The 16,241-nt window shown below is 41.2% G+C and overlaps 1 long non-coding RNA gene across 2 annotated transcripts; it reads left to right on the top strand.

Annotated features, from left to right (window-relative positions):
- Positions 1-2,209: 2,209 nt before the first annotated feature.
- LOC118983093 (uncharacterized) lies at positions 2,210-12,942 on the top strand. 2 transcript variants are annotated; one of them, XR_005065650.1, is made up of 5 exons: positions 2,210-3,799; positions 4,669-4,914; positions 5,174-5,434; positions 8,325-9,076; positions 12,286-12,942. It is a non-coding gene; the product is annotated as an uncharacterized LOC118983093 (long non-coding RNA). The 2 variants fall into 2 exon arrangements; XR_005065649.1 differs by lacking the exons at positions 2,210-3,799; positions 5,174-5,434 and having other exon boundaries at positions 4,032-4,914.
- Positions 12,943-16,241: the final 3,299 nt, after the last annotated feature.

Raw genomic sequence — 16,241 nt, 5'->3', positions numbered from 1 at the left:
CAGCATAGCGGCAAGAGTGTGCAGATGATATTCTTGTCTTGTTCCTGACTTTAATGAGAATGCCTTCACTGTTCTCATGAGGTTGAGGCTGACCTTTGGGCTCTAGGTTGAATTATATATTAATTTTTTACCTAACTTTGGAACTGAACATATAAAATTTTAGGTTCTCGTAGAAAACTCAAGGAATCCAAGATACACCAAAGAATGCCGAAGGTTAGACAGCCCTGTTTGAGAAACACAGTGACAGGCTTGTGTTAAGAAAAAGCAGGACAATGCCATGGCTTGGGAAAAGGAACAAATTAGAAATCTGTTCTGTGTACTGGGGAGAATGGGCAGAGGGGAGGGCTGATTGGGGGGAGGACAGGTAGAAGTCTATATTAGTGTCCTGTAGGCTGCCATGACAAATTACCACGAAGTTAGTGACTTATAACACAATATATCATATATATATCTGGCTGGTAGTCCCCTCCTCCATCTTCAGAGCCAGCCACAGCATTTTCTCCTCTCTGACCTCTGCTTCCAATCTTGTGTCCACTCTCTAACTCTACTGCCTCCCCCTGCGAAAGGACACTGTGGTTACTTCGGGCTCACCATGGCAATCCAGGATCAGCGCCCCACCTCAAGAGCCTTAACTTGATCACATCCCCAAAGTCTCTTCGCCATGCAAATTAACATATTCAGAAGGTTCTGTGGACATCTTTGGAGGGGTATATTATCTGTGGACCACAGGATCTAAAGTGAACTCTCTGCTTCTGTGTTTTTTCCCTGGCTGACGGGCACAGCTTTGATCCCACCAGAAAACTTTCATGGCAGTGGTCCTAATAAATACGGTTATCTCAAAGTTCTGAAGTTGTTCCTGGGGAGTTCAGTGGGTAGATGGCGTGGTTCCAGTGAGGATGGGACGAAACGGGTCTCTGTTGTCAGGTGACTGCCAGGATGTACAGGAGACAGATGTGTTGCAATCAGAGTGTAATCAGTGAGGACAAATATTAGTCCAATTTGTTTCCTGCTGTGTCTGCAGTCCCTAGAATAGAGTAGGCACCATGCAGGCACTCACATATGTGTAAATGAATACATTCTACATCAGAGACATGCTTAGGGGAGCACAAAAGATTGGTACAGCATAGGGGGAGTCAGGGAGGACCTCATGAAGGATGCTGTGGAACTTCTGAAGGGGGTGTGTTCTGGTCCCAAGAGTTTGCTGCAGGAGTCACTAAGAGCTGCTCAGAGAACAGGATGGAAACCTTAGCACCATGTTGTCTCATTTTGAGAAAATGCAAATCTTGCTCACTTTAAACAGATTTGAAAGTCTCCTGTACAAATTTTGAAATGATATGAAACTCTCAACCCCAATTAAAACTTTTTTCAAGAATTGTGTAATTTGGGGAGTGTTCTTCTAGTTGCTTGATGGGATGCAGCACAATTCATGAGTTCCATTTATAAAGCCAATTACATCTTCAAATTTAAAAAAAAAGAATTGTGTAATTTCTATGTAGGCAGGCTCCAAGGACAGTGAAAGTCATTTAATAATTTGCCACAAGGCGGCGCTGGTGCCACTGGTAAACAAAAAACATCCCATCCTTTATCGGTGGCCAGTGAACACACACATGCAACTTCTGTGAATGATCTTGGTGCTCTTGTGACATTTATTGTTACAATTGAAAATCTAATATCCTGTCATTGTCGACCAAGCTTTCATTAAGCAATTGTGCTAGTGCTGGTGCTAGAAAATGTACTAAAAAATAATTTAGAAGGGGAAATCAAATGTGAAAAAAACGAAGTGTACTGTGTTGTTCGTTGGAGAGAACAGTCCACATAATATTCAAGATAATACCTCTGCACTCAGGCTTGCTCTGTTTGGCCAGGAGGGCAGGGCTGAATCCCAGCACACAGTAGCATGTCTGGGACATAGCAGGCACCAGTAAACATTTGTGCAATAAACAATAAGCAAACATAGAGGTGGCAGCCTCGCAGCTCCTACCTATATGAAATACTTAGTGTTTCCCCAGACACAGAAACTAACAAAAAGTTCCTGAAACTGAATTCCAAAATCACAGCTGAGCAGTTCTGAATAGTCCAGCTCAGGTTAGCTGTCCGTGCTCAGTCTAATCAACTCTGCCCTGGGAAATGGCTCCAGAAGGTTACCGTGGATGAAGGAAGACTTTGGGGAGGGGGAGGTGTGAGCCCAAACTACCTGTACAGTTTCTGAATAATGAGTCTCGGCCACATATACACTTATTTTTCAAATGTTTGAGGTTACTGCTATGACAGGATATAATTTGTTTTATTATGATAAGATACAGATAATATAAAATTTGCCGCCTTAACCATTTGTAAGTGTACAGTTCAGTGACATGAATATTCACATTCTTGTGCAAACTATCACCACCATCCACCTCCAGAACTTTTTCATCTTCCCACACTGAAACTCTGTACCTATTAAACACGCACTCGCCATTGTCCCCCATTCCTTGTCACAGTCCCAGGAAACCACAATTCTAATTTCTGTCTCTATAAATATGACTGCTCTATGTATCTCACATAAGTGAAATCATACAGTGTCGGCCTTCTGTAACTGGCTTATTTCACTTAGTATAATATACTCAACATTCATCTGCGATGTAGACATGTGAGAATTTCCTTTCTTTTTAAGGTTAAATGATACTCCGTTGTATGTCTATGCCACAGTTTGTTTATCCATTCATTCAAGGAACAGTTGGGTTGCTTCCAGCTCTTGGTTATTGTGAATTATACTGCTGTGAATATTATCGAAGCACTTTTTAATTCACAGCAGCTTTCTGTCATTATGCAAACTCACCCAGTGGTCCTGAAAGTGCACCTCCTGTCCTGTGGGGATCCGCAGAAAAACTGGCTGGCACTGCGATGTCCTCAGGCTTGACGTCTTTAAATCTTCAAATAGGAGTATGTTCAAGGGAGAGAAACCAGTGTGATGGTGCATCTGGAAATCAAGTCCTGGGAAGAAGGAATGCTGCAACATTAAGTCAGCAGCCTAGAGAAGAGCAGACTTGAGGAAACTGTGGAAGCTGTTGATGCCTTCTTCCCTCCCTGCCGCTCCAGTCCGTTTTAATGAAGTCAGTATTCCTCTGTGAAAATACACAAGCTGACTGACTGTAGAAAGGATTCCAGAATTTGGAGGGGAGTTGGAGGAGAGCTATCCTTGGGCTCTAAGACTACTTTTACCTCAAACTAAACTTTTTAGTTTAGTTTAGTTCAGGTTATATTTTATTATATTTTGTTATAGTTCATTTTGGTGGGGTACCACATTACTTTATTTGAAGAAATGGTATAAATGAAAGACATAAGTGGATGACTTGGTACGTGTTACAGAAAAGGTACAGGTAATTCCAAAAGGCATCTACTGCTTTGGTGACCAGGGAAGTCGCCTCTGTGGCTGTGGGAAGCCAGCCTGAGGCTGAGCTCTCTCCACTGTCTCCCAGGGTGTGCTTCTCAAAGAGATGCTCTGCGATGCCAGTTTCCTGCATGAGCAGGTTACACGGTCACAGCCTGTCCTTTGCTGCCTTTCACCTGCTCATTCAGGTAGTGAGTCCCAGTGAGGTCACACAAATGGGGATCATTTTTGGCAATGGCCACTTTGTACAAGTCCAGTACTGACTGATTCACACTCTTTCCCAAGTGTAACACGTGCTCCGTTGCATTCAGCCCATTCTCCTGGTCATCACCATCCGATTTCTTGATATCCTGAAGGGAAGATTCTGCTGCCTCATTGGTTCTGCAGCTCCATCAGTTTCTCAGCATGTTCCCTTTCCTCATGAGATTGGTGAGGAAAGTATTTGACCAAGTTCTTCAAAGCCATGTCAACGCAAAGAAGTATGACCGAATAGGTAGACATAGGAAGTGTGAGCTGCGGGTTGATCTGGTGGCTGACGGTGGCTTCTGAGTCCTGGTGGTAGTTCCGGCATACCTGTCCTCACTGTAGCAGTGGTGGGGCCTTGGGGCCCTTGGGCACTGTGAGGAGGGGACAGAGGGCAGCACCCGGGCTCGGGCTGGGTTGAGCGCTGGTTCCGCGCAAGCACTGCAAAGCAGGGGACCGCATGACTCTCAGCAAAGACTGTCCCTGTCTGTCTAATGCTTTAAGTATGGGCAGAAAAGACAAAGATGCCCGAAGCTGTAGTTTCCAAAGTAAATAATTACTCAGTGTAAACTTAGTTTGCTATTTGTTGATAGTACATCCTCCAGATGCAGGTGGAATCCCGTAGCTGTGTGCTGTTAGAGAGCTGCACGGCCTCTGTGGGGTGGGTATTCCCTGAGAGTGTAGTGACAGGAGCCAGAGCAGGTGATCGGTGTACTGGGGCCTAAATGCAGAAGTCCCCTCAACTGTATGTGATACTAGCAAGATACTCTGGTAAGGCCAAATCAAGTTAGCAAATAGAAGAGTCTTGTTCCATTTTTAGTTGCTAAACATTAATGACTTAATTTGTGCCATTTATTGGACTTTGGTTTTTAGTTTTTGTCCAGTTTCTCCTTTCCCTTGTGGGGGGAAATACCTCCAGAAGCTGTGGTGAAATAGACAAATCTCATACCTAGGAGTTGGAAAATAAATTGGTGCACCCTCCCCAGGATGGCAACTCAGCCAGTTATCAAAATGTCAAGTGCACCTACCCTTTGACTCAGCGGTTCTGCTTGTAGGATTTACCTTCCAGATGCATTCTCGCACCAGTAATGGAAATGTACAGCAAGTCACTGCCGCGAAAGATTAAAAATGTCCTAACCATCCGCCCATCAACAAGGGACTGTTGAATAATATATATGGCACACCCGAAGAATGCTCAGTGTATGAGTTGGGCTGAAGAGCTTGGCCAGTGCTGAAAGACCGAGAGATCTCTACTTACTTAGAAATGGCTCCAAGGCACATGGCTGCATGACAGAAGCAAGGTAAGAACCTTTGTGCTTGCCCAACAAAGGTACCTATAGATAGAAATACATCATACACATTTGTTAGGCAGCTTCCAAGATGACCCCCAGTGATCTCTCAGCCCTGGTAACCATGCTCAATATGTAATCCCCTCCCCTTGAGTGTGGGTCCCATCCAGTGACATGCTTCTAATGGAAAGAATGCAGTAACAGTAAAATGTCATATCTGAAATTTGGTTATTAACAAACCTTGGCTGCTTGTCTTCCTTGACTTGTCTAGCTCTTCTTGCCTGTTCATTCTAATTAAGTCAGTGGCCATGCTCCGCAGTGCCCAGTGGAGAGGCCCTTGTGGCAAGAAACTGAAGGAGGCCTCAGGCCAAAAGCCAGTTAAATGAGGCCGTTAGCCTGTGAGAAACTAAATCCTGCCAACACCCCTTAAGTGAACTTGAAAGCAGATCGTCCTAAGTGGAGTTATGAGGTGACCACAGCTCCAGCGACCGCTGACAGCAGCCTTTGAAAGACCCTGAGCCAGAGGGCTCAGGTAAGCCCCTGGACCACTCTCCACAGAAAGAGTGAGAAAATAAATGTTTGTTATTTCCAGCCACTAAGTTCTGGGGCAATTTGTTACACAGCAGTAGATAACTAGTATGAGATGTATGTTTGTTTATGCAATATACAGAGTTCGGCAGAAATAAGGCCTGCTTGAATGTGGTTGATGGGGTATGTGAATGTTTTGTACAACATGGACAGCAGTTTGAACATTGCACCTAAAACGTATGGTGTGCTTGAGTGTGATGTTGTTACATTACAGAATTACATGCTTATGATTTTGTAATAAAAAGGAGGGGTGTCATTTGTGATGGACCCTGTGTGTCTTTAAGAACTGGCCACTGTGCTTGCCACTGGGGAAGGAAACTTAAAATTCTGGCATCAGATGTTGGAGGGAACTTACTTTTTACTATGAACCCTTTGGTCTATTTGAATATAATGTTTATTCAACAAATGACATTTTTAATATTGCCAAGGGAGTTCATCATCACCAAGCCATTATTATAGGAAATGCTAAAGGGAATTATATAAGAAAAAGAAGATCAAAATGATGAACATTAAAATGGCAATAAATTCACAATTATCAATAAATGAATCCAAAAAACAAACTAAGGAAACAAGCAGAACAGGAACAGTATCATAGATACAGAGATCATTTGGAGGGTTATCTATTGGGAGGAGAAGAGAGAATGGGGGAAAACATGCAGGGATTACAAAGTACAAATTGGTAGGTACCAAATAGGGGATGTTAAGAACAGTATAGTCGATGGAGTGGCCAAAGAACATTTATGCATGACCCATGGACATGAACTAAGGGGGTGGGGGATTGCTGGAGGGAATGGGGGTACTGGGTAGGGGGGCAAAGGGGGGAAATTAGGATGACTAATAGCATAATCAATAAAATATATATTTTTAAAACTTCAGAGGTGAGACTGTTTCAGGATTTGTCACTTTACCAGTCCAGTTTCACCAGGACCTGATTCTTTCCCTCTCTGCTCTGCCATCTTCAGTGGGTCAGCCCACCTGTCAGTCACACAATGGCTGCCATAGCTCCCAACATCACACAAGAGGAAGAGGTTTCCTCTTCTTCCTGAAAGCTTGTATATCTTTTTTGTTTAAGACTGCGAAAAAACAACCTTCTTAGAAGCCACCCTAGTAGACTTCCCTTCAATCTCATTGGCCAGAAATGGGGTCCTGCCCAGGTGTAAACCAACCGATGGGCGGAGAATAAGATGACAGTAGTTGGCTTATATGGAGCATCTGGCTGACTAGGGGGTCATTATCTGCATGAAGTCAAGGTTCTACTACAAAGAAAGAGGGTGGGTAATAACAGTTGCCTGCATTGTGAGGACCTAGGCTTACTGGCCTCTTTTTTTTTTAACCATTGAGCTAAATTGCATGTATTTTAATTAGAAAACACTACATCACTCCCAGCATCTGGAGATGTATGTTTTTTTAATTCTTACATATGTGACCAAAATCTAACTCAGAACATGGATTTTTAAAACTTCGCGTGTTGGTAGCATTAGTCATGTTACTTGGGAAAGACATGAGGGGTCTGAGTGAAAAAATAGGCCAGTTACACCTAGAACCATGCCAGTGTTTGCTAAGAGACAGAGATGATGAAATTTTTCTCCTTTCCCTATTGGTCAGGACTCCAGTGAGCTTACAGGACAGTCAGACCAGGAGCTGGCAAACTAGGCATGTTAGGAAGAAAACAATGCTCTTAAGCCAGGCGCACTTACCCAGACCCTAGCTGTACTGTATGTACAACAGCACACAAATCTCAGGCAATGAAATGAAATTTTCTAGGCCTGTTTCCTTGTAAAATAGCACTACATGTAAAATACAGATGATAATTCTGAACGTGCAGGTTTCTGAGCAGATTATGTGAGAATATAGAATAAAAGTATATGGTTGAATGCCTAGAACCAAGAAAATATCAAACTCATGTTTTGTAAAAAGCAGACAGAAAACAGTGTTGTAATAGCACATGAACTGACAAATCATCCAATGGAATAGAAGAAAGATCTCCAACATGCCATTTGCACATGAGAACTTAATACACAACAAAGGTGTCCCCACAAACCGATGGGGGAAAGGATGAATTGTGCAACAGACAATTGCACAATTGGGAAACTAGGGAAACTGACTCACTCTGAAGGAAAAGAAAACCCAGACCCCATCCCACACCACACACCAAGCAGGGCCCTGGGACCAAATGTCATGGTTGGAAAGGCGCTTTTGAAAATGCACTTTCCAAACTAGCAGAATGAATGAAAGATGAATGAAAAATGTAAATTTTCTAAGAACTCTAAAGAAGCTGAAAGACAGTGTAGTAAGGTGTCTTCGTGACCCTTGGAGTTGGGAAGCATTTCTTAAAACTTCACAAACACAAACCATGAGGCAAAATGTTTATGCATTTGATTACGTAAGACAAATTGAGTTTTATTCAACAAGGCCATCATGGATAAAAATCAGATTACAGAATAGAAGATATTTGTAGTATCTAAAAATGGAAAGGTATTAATGTCTAGAATATGCAGGGATTAAAAATCATCAAGAAAAAGACAGCAACTTGAAGAAGAGAAAGCCCAAAGTCCACCAAGCATATGAAGAGATACTCAATTTCATTTATAATCCTAAAGAAATCCAAATTAAACAATACCATTTATGCTTATCTACCCACCTATAAGATGGGTAAAAATTAGAAAGCTCAGTCATGCCAACTGCTGGTGGGAATGGGAGATATATCATGCCCTGCTGATGGCTGATGGGGAGTTACCACCCCCACTGCTGCATAACAAACCCCCAAAACTCAGTAGCTCAATACAACAGTCATTTAATTTAGCTCACAATTTTGTGTTTTTGAAATCTGCCAGGTAGCCCAGTCTTCTGATCTCCTGACTCAACCCACTCTGAGCCAAAATTCTAGTCCTGTTGGAAAAAAGTACTCTCAGAAGACAACCTACTTGCTCTCCAGAGGCTTGCAGACCTCATGAAAGAGCCCCTGGTTTACTATGACCAGGCCCAGGGACACCTTGCAAACGAAGGACCTTGACCATCATACTTTGTGACAGTTTTTGAAAATTTTCTGTGAATTCAGGTCATTTACTAAAATCATTCTTTCATTAACCAGTTCCACTGGCTATTTATCATGCATCCTTTTTTCTTTCATGGGCAAATTACAGTAAAATCAGTTTTCTTTTACACTTCCAACTCAATTAAGTTACCCATATAATTCAATCCAGACTTTGGAGACTCACATGTGATCTTTGTATTTGGCTTCAGAAGAGTAGGTAGGAAAGCAAATTAAATACATTTTTATTTTCCTCCTTAGTTATTGTTTCTGATTTAATAAATGTACCTCCTCTTATGGGCTGAATGTTTGTGTCCCCCCCAAATTTCTACTTTATAATCCTAACCTTCAATGCCTCATATGAGGGGGCAGGGCCTTTGGGAGGTAAATAGGTCATGAGGGCCACGCCCTGCTGGATGTGCTTCGTGCCTTTACAAACAAGACCCAGGAAGCTCTCACCCCTTCCACCATGAAAGGACAGCACGAAGGCAGCTGTTTATGCACCGAGACACCAAATCCGCTAGACTTGATCTTGGACTTCCAACCTCCAGAACTGTAAGAAACAAACATTTGTTGTTTAAGCCACCCAGTCCATGGTGTTTTTGTTGTAACAGCTCTAATGGATTAAGATATCTACTATGTTTATGCAGTTTTTACTCAGATTTTAAAAACACAGAAGTACTTGATTTTTGAGTTTTGTTTTTTTTAATTTAATTCTTGTTCAAGTACAGTTTTCTGTTTTATATTCCCAGCCCTGCTCCCCCCCAGTGCTCCCCACTTCCCTCCCATTTCTGCCCCCCCACCTTAGTTATTGTCCATGTGTCCTTTATACTTGTTCGTGTGAGTCCTTCCCCTTTCCCCCTGTGATTCTCTCCCTTCTCCCCTCTGGTCCCTGTCAGCCTGTTCCATATTTCAGTGTCTTTGGTCATATTTTGGTTGCTTATTTGTTTTGTTGTTTAGATTCCTTTTAACAGTGATATCATATGGTATTTGTCTTTCACCGCCTGGCTTATTTTGCTCAGCATAATGCTTTCCAGTTCCATCCATGATGTTGCAAAGGGTAGGAGCTCCTTCTTCCTTTCTGCAGCATAGAATTCCATTGTGTAAGGCACTCAGAAAAATGGGAATAGAGGGAGCATTCCTCAATATAATAAAAGCCATATATGAAAGACCTATAGCCAACATCATACTCAATGGGCAAAAACTAAAAGCTTTTCCACTAAGATCAGGTACAAGACAAGGTTGTCCACTTTCACCACTTCTATTCAATATAGTATTGGAAGTTCTAGCCACAGCGATCAGACAAGAAAAGGGAATAAAAGGCATCCAAATTGGAAAGGAGGAAACAAAATTGGCATTGTTTGAGAGTTTTCTTTAACAGATAGAAGGTATGTTGCATTGGGTGTTTGGGTGTTTTACCCAGTTCTGTATAATTTAAATGTATATTTCAAGAAAATGTCAAAGAATAGGAGGACTTTGATTTCTCAATGTGTTTTTTTAAAAACTTTCATTAACTTGATAAATTGTTTCAGTATGATAAAAGGGTTTTATCATACTTAAACCATTTATCAAAATAGAGGGAAAAATCAAAATTCTTAAAACCTAAAAATTAGCCCTGGCCAGTATAGTTCAGTTGGTTGGAGCATTCTCCTGTGAGCAAAAGATTGTGGGTTCAGTTCCAGGTCAAGGCACATACCTAGCTCTCGGGTTCAATCCCCAGGCCAGGTGCACTCAATCCCTGGTCTGGGTACTTAAGGGAAGCAACCAGTCAGTGGGTGCTTCTCTCTCACATTGATGTTTCTCTCTCCCTTCCTCTCTCTCTAAAAAAGCAATGAAAGAAAGAATGTCCTTGGATGAGGATTTTTAAAAAAAAATTAGTAAATCCAGTAAAATGAGTAAAATGAATTAAAAAAAAGGTTAGAAATGCCCTATATAGAAGTCATTAAATGCTTTACTCAGTTCTATTGGATTAACAATGTATATAATTTATAAATTGTCAAAGGTACAAAATAGTATGCAGTGAAAGGTTAAGTCTCCTTTCTCCCACAATACACACTTCTCCTTTGGAGGCAACCACTGTTATAATTTTTCCATACCCTTCAAAAAGCCTATACCGTTATAAATATGTGAGTGAGTAAATACATTGAGCTTTCCTCCCACAGAAATGGCAGTGTGCTACCTACACTGTTCTCACTTGGTTTCTTTTTTTAAACAACTTAATGATGTATCTTGGAGACCCTTCTCTGTGCTTATAGGTCTGCCTTATTTTAGTGGCTGCCTGCTGTGAAGTTGTGTGATTATTTTATAATTCTATTGAAATTATACACATCATCTATTTCATCACTATTAATGGCCATTTAAATTATTTTCAGTCTTCATCTTTTATGAACATTATTGTGATGAATACCTTTTACATATGTCATTTTACACAATGTGTGTCTGTAGGCAAAATACCAGGATTAAGTCAAAGAATATACACAGTTAAGGTTCTGCTGGACACCATCAGTTTGTCTTCCATAAAGGTCGTACTAACTAAATTCCACCACCCTCTTTTTTCAAACCTGGCCCACCCAGGTTTTTCATCTTGTTTTTATCTTGGCCTATCAGCTAGATGAAAAATGGTATCTCCTTGTACTTTGTTTTGTGTTTCTCTTATTATAAGTGAGTTGAGCATTTTTTACATTTTTAAGAGAAGGGCTGGTCTTACTCAGGGCGAACTCCAGTGTAAAAGGGGTAGAATGTTGAGCTATTATCAGCCAAGTTAAGACCCGGGGGAGTGCATCCTGAACTGCCTCCACAAACAGAGGCCATCTAGCATCAACCCACACCAGTTTTCTGTGCTGGGTCCCACACCCTCCCCAGGTCAAACTGAAAACCACCACACATCACCTGGGAGCAAAACGGACCAAAGTGAGGCCGTTGTTTTCAAAATGCCTCCTTAATCCTCAGCCCTGCTCTACCTGGATCCCCCTCTCACCCTTTCCCCTGTGCTTATTAGATCAACTCTGTCCAATGGAAATATCATAGGAGCTACATGTGCAATTTAAAATTTTCTAGGATCTACATTTGAAAAATAGAATTTTAATAATGATATTTTAATATATAATATAACCAAAATACCATTTCAACATGTAATCCATACAAAAATTAATATTTCACAATCTTTTCAGACTGAACTTTTATAATCCAGTACGTATTTATACTCTTAGCACATCTCAAGCTGCATTTCAACAGCCCAGTAGTGGCATAGGCTAGATCTGTCTTGCCCAGTAGAACTCTGTAATGTTAGATCCATGTTCCATAGATACCCTCCGCCCTCCTACACATTCAGTCTTTCCCTGGAGCACTTTTTCCCTCTTCCACCAGGAAGAGGAAGTCCAGACCCTCTCCCAAGGTCCCTGTACCACCCTCGGGCATTTCTAGTGGAGGCCACTTGATTTTTCTGTGTACTAGAACTTTGTGTGGAAGTCTGTCTGCAGGATGAATTTACAAAAGGGAAACTGCACAGTGAAACAGCATTTACATTGCTAATTTGGATAGATATTGTCAAATTGTCTTCTTTGGGTGCTATACCAATTTATACTCCTATCTGTGCTCATGTCTGTTTTTAACTGCTACATAATATTCTGAAGTGCAAAGGATATACACCATAGTGCATAGGCCCCCTCTAACACAAGATATTAGGCTGTTTTTTTCAGTTGTATCACAAACAATGCTGCAATAAACATCCTTGTATGTGCTCCCTTGTGCATATATTTCTCGAGGATAATCAAAGAAAACCAAGAGAGTAAAGGAAGCAGCTGTAGCCCAGAGGCTCCAAGGTGGAACAGAGCTCAGAATAATGAGAAATGGGGAGCGAGCTGGTGTGTCTGGAACACAGGGAGAGGCTGGAGACCACAGGACACACATGGGCAGCTCCCTAACAGGGCCATGGCTATTGGTAAGGATTTGGATTTGATTCTAAGATCAAGGTTATCTGATCTGCATTTTAAAAGACCACTGTCTGCTACATGGGCAATGGCTTTGAAGGAAAGAGTGGGAGCAGGAAACCAAGCAGTAACAACTCTCAGAAAGGAGCACCAGAAGCCTGGCTGAAGGGAAAGGAAAAATCCTCAGCAGATTGCACCAAATGGAGTGTAACAACACGAAGTGCCCTGCTCCTAGCAGAGGAAGCTGTGGAGCACAGTGAGGGACACATGGATCCACAAGGCAGACGCAGCCTCTGCCATCTAGGAGTTTACACTCTAGAAAGGAATAAAGAGATTCAGCAAATAATTTCTACTGGTGTAGGCAACAGTCCCGGGAAAAGAGAACAGAGCACAGGCCTTGACACAGGGCTGTTTACATTCAAAACTCTGCTCTTCTGCCTACTAGCTGGGTTACATTGGTCCTACCTATCTTTGTCTGTCTGTCTGTCTGTCTCTCTGCAACCTCTCTCTGTCTTTCTCTCTCTGTTTGTCTCTCTCTCTCTGTAATGTTCATGAGAAGATTAAATGAGATCAATTTTTGAAAAGCACTTGACACTGGTAAAAAGGAGATACTGTATTATATTTGGTGAATTAATGGGGGAAAGTTTTCCCTTTCTTTGCCATCTGTCTTCTTGTGCCTCTGCCAGGCTTTCCAGGCAATCATTTTGGTTCTGAATTCCTGCCACCTGCTCCAACGACAAAGTGTGGTTGGTTAACGTTGATTCAACCCAGCCCACTAACCCTTTGCATATGGTTTTGCCAGAATCATGAGTTGTCAAGTAATGCAAATTAATTGCTTACACTCCCTTGGGTTTATTCTTTCCCCAACATTATCCTTTATAAAAACAAGTATTTTTCCCTTTCTCACCCTTTTAATCATAGGGAATTTAAAATATACTAGAAACAGTAATTTGATTAATGGATACCAAATTATTATGGTTTATTGTTTTAGACCACAGCTTCATGGAACTTTAATAAATGTGATTGCTTTTGCTTGAGTATTAGTTAATCCTGTGGTTTAGTGCACTGAGAATGGAACATGCTGTTCCACTGACTAGCAGAAAAATCAAAGGCCATACTTTTACAAAAGTATGTGTGTTGAGAAGACTAAAGTAGTTTTAAAATCTCCCGTGCTCCTGGCACATATCACAAAGGTGTTCTTAAATGTAATTTCTTTTTGCAATAAGTTCTCTGTGTAGATTTCTTAAAATTTAAAATGGAAATCTGAAGACTAGTGTTCTTAAATTCTGAAACAATTTGAGTTATTCCTAGCTATTGTTTAAAAAGCTTTTTTGGGCTCAGAGGCCTTAATTAAGATGATTTATTTGGGCAGTTATAGGATTTTGCATTCTTTGTAAGTAACTAATTCAAAACTGACAAAGTAGTATGATGATAATGGATATAGTAGCTTGTTGGTTCAGGTCATAGCCTCAGTTGGAAAATAAAGTATTATTTTTCACTAAATCACCAGAGCTTCCCACTCAAGGACAAGAGAGTGCCAAGGTGCCAAACCAGATGTTAACTCTCATGTGTATCCTTCCATATCTTCCTCTGCCCTTGTACAGAGTTATATCTATATATATATATAAATGCACACATAAGCAGGGCAGTTTTCCCCTATTTCTTGTTTAGTAACATGAAATTAAAGGCTTCTGGTTTGAGACTGAACCAACCATACACAGTGACCACCTGTCCCTCCAGAGCCCATTATACAGACGGTTTTTTTAAGGGGGGGGGTGAATAAAATTAAGCAACAAAGAGAATAGGTGAGGAAGTCCCCAGTGGAACATACATTTCTGGCAAATACAAAAAAACAGCAGAGGAAGCCAAAACACAGAATATCCCAGGGACAAGGATGCAGGTATGATGAGAGAGAAACCTGGTATGGACATTTAAGAAAACATCACCTACATTTATTTATTTATATACATATGTATGTATCTATGTGTTTGCATTTTAAAACTTATGAATTCTTTATTTCTGGAATTTCCCATTTAATATTTTTGGACTGTGGGTAACTGACACTGTGGAAAGCAAAACCGCAGGTCAAGGGGGACTACTTTTTTTGGAGTATCTATCCAATTCCAATCAACTTTAGAACAACTGGTTGTTAATGCTAACAAGAAGTTAAAAAACATTCACATAAGACAAATCTCTTTTAATGAAATGAGAAGAACATTTCATATTACGTGACTATTTGAAACATCCAGGAGAGTGAGGTCCCATCTTTCCTCCAGAAGTATGTGCAAGCTTCTTCCCTTGCTTTGGCAATATTTTCGATGATCTTCCTAAATGGCATTTACTTTGACTTCTTGGGCTAGCTGAGCTTCCTCCACAGATCTAGTCCTTTCTCTCACTAAATCACTCTTTAGCAAGATGGAATTCTAACTTCCAGCCAAGATGGAGGCGTAGGTGGAAACACTGTGCCCCTCCACAACTAAATTTAAAAACAGCAAAGTTTTAGAAACAAAAACGCAGCCAAAACAGTGAAAATTGAACTGTATGGAAGTCCGACAACAACGGACCACCCAGCCAGACTGCGTCACAACCCAGTGACTGAGTTGCCCCGCCCTGGTGGACATCTAAGGTTCTGCCCCTCAAACATAACAGGTGCGAACAGACCAAACATTATAACTCAAGAACAGCTCAAAGCCCCAGAGCCTATAATTCTAAGTGACCAAGAAATAGGCAAACTTTCAGATGCACAGTTCAAAATACTGGTAATCAGGATGCTCACAGAATTGGTTTATTTTAGCCACAAACTAGAGGAACATATGAAGGCTAAACTGATTGAAATGAAGGGAAATGCACAGGAAACCAATAGTGATGGAAAGGAAACTGGGACTCAAATCCAGGGAGTGGACCAGAGGGAAGAAAGAAACAACCAAACAGAAAAGAAGGAAGAAACAAGATTTCAAAAAAATGAGGAGAGGCTTAGGAACCTCCAGGACATCTTTAAATGTTCCAATATTCTGATTATACAGGTACTAGAAGGGGAAAAGGAACAGCCACGAGTGGAAAACTTATTTGAACAAATAATAAAGGAGAACTTCCCCAGTCTGGCAAAGGAAATAGACTTCCAGGAAATCCAGGAAGCTCAGAGAGTCCCCAAAAAAGTTGGATCCAAGAAAGAACACACCAAAGCACATCATAATTACATTAACCAAGATTAAAATGAAGAATTCTAAAAGCAGCAAGAGGTAAGGGGACAGTCACCTACAAAGGAGTGCCCATCAGACTGTCAGTGGATTTCTTAAAAGAGACCTTACAGACAAGAAGGGGCTGGAAAGAAGTATTCCAAGTCATGAAATCCAAAGACCTACAGCCAAGATTGCTCTATCCAGCAAAGCTTTCATTTAGAATGGAAGAGCAGGTAAAGTGCTTCTCAGATAAGGTCAAATTCAAGGAGTTCAGCCCTGGCTGGTATAGCTCAGTGGACTGAGCGCGGGCCTGCGAACCACAGGATCGCAGTTCGATTCCCAGTCAGGGTACATGCCTGGGTTGCAGGCCAGTTCCCGGCAGGGGACGCACAAGAGGCAGCCATACATTGATGTTTCTTTCCCTCTCTCCTTCCCTTCCCCTCTAAAGATAAATAAATAAAAAATTAAAAAAAAATTCAAGGAGTTCATCATCACCAAGCCCTTATTATATGAAATGGTAAAGGGACTTATCTAAGAAAAAGAAGATAAAAAATAAGAACAGTGAAAGGACAGCAAACTCACAGTTATTAACAACCACACCTAAAACAAAAG

The sequence above is a fragment of the Sturnira hondurensis genome, unplaced genomic scaffold, assembly GCF_014824575.4.
Source record: "Sturnira hondurensis isolate 20B ecotype Veracruz unplaced genomic scaffold, ASM1482457v3 Scaffold0000396, whole genome shotgun sequence".
Classification (NCBI taxonomy): domain Eukaryota; kingdom Metazoa; phylum Chordata; class Mammalia; order Chiroptera; family Phyllostomidae; genus Sturnira; species Sturnira hondurensis.
The sequence above is the reverse complement of the archived record's forward strand: the minus strand, read 5'-3'. Positions and strand labels throughout refer to the sequence as shown.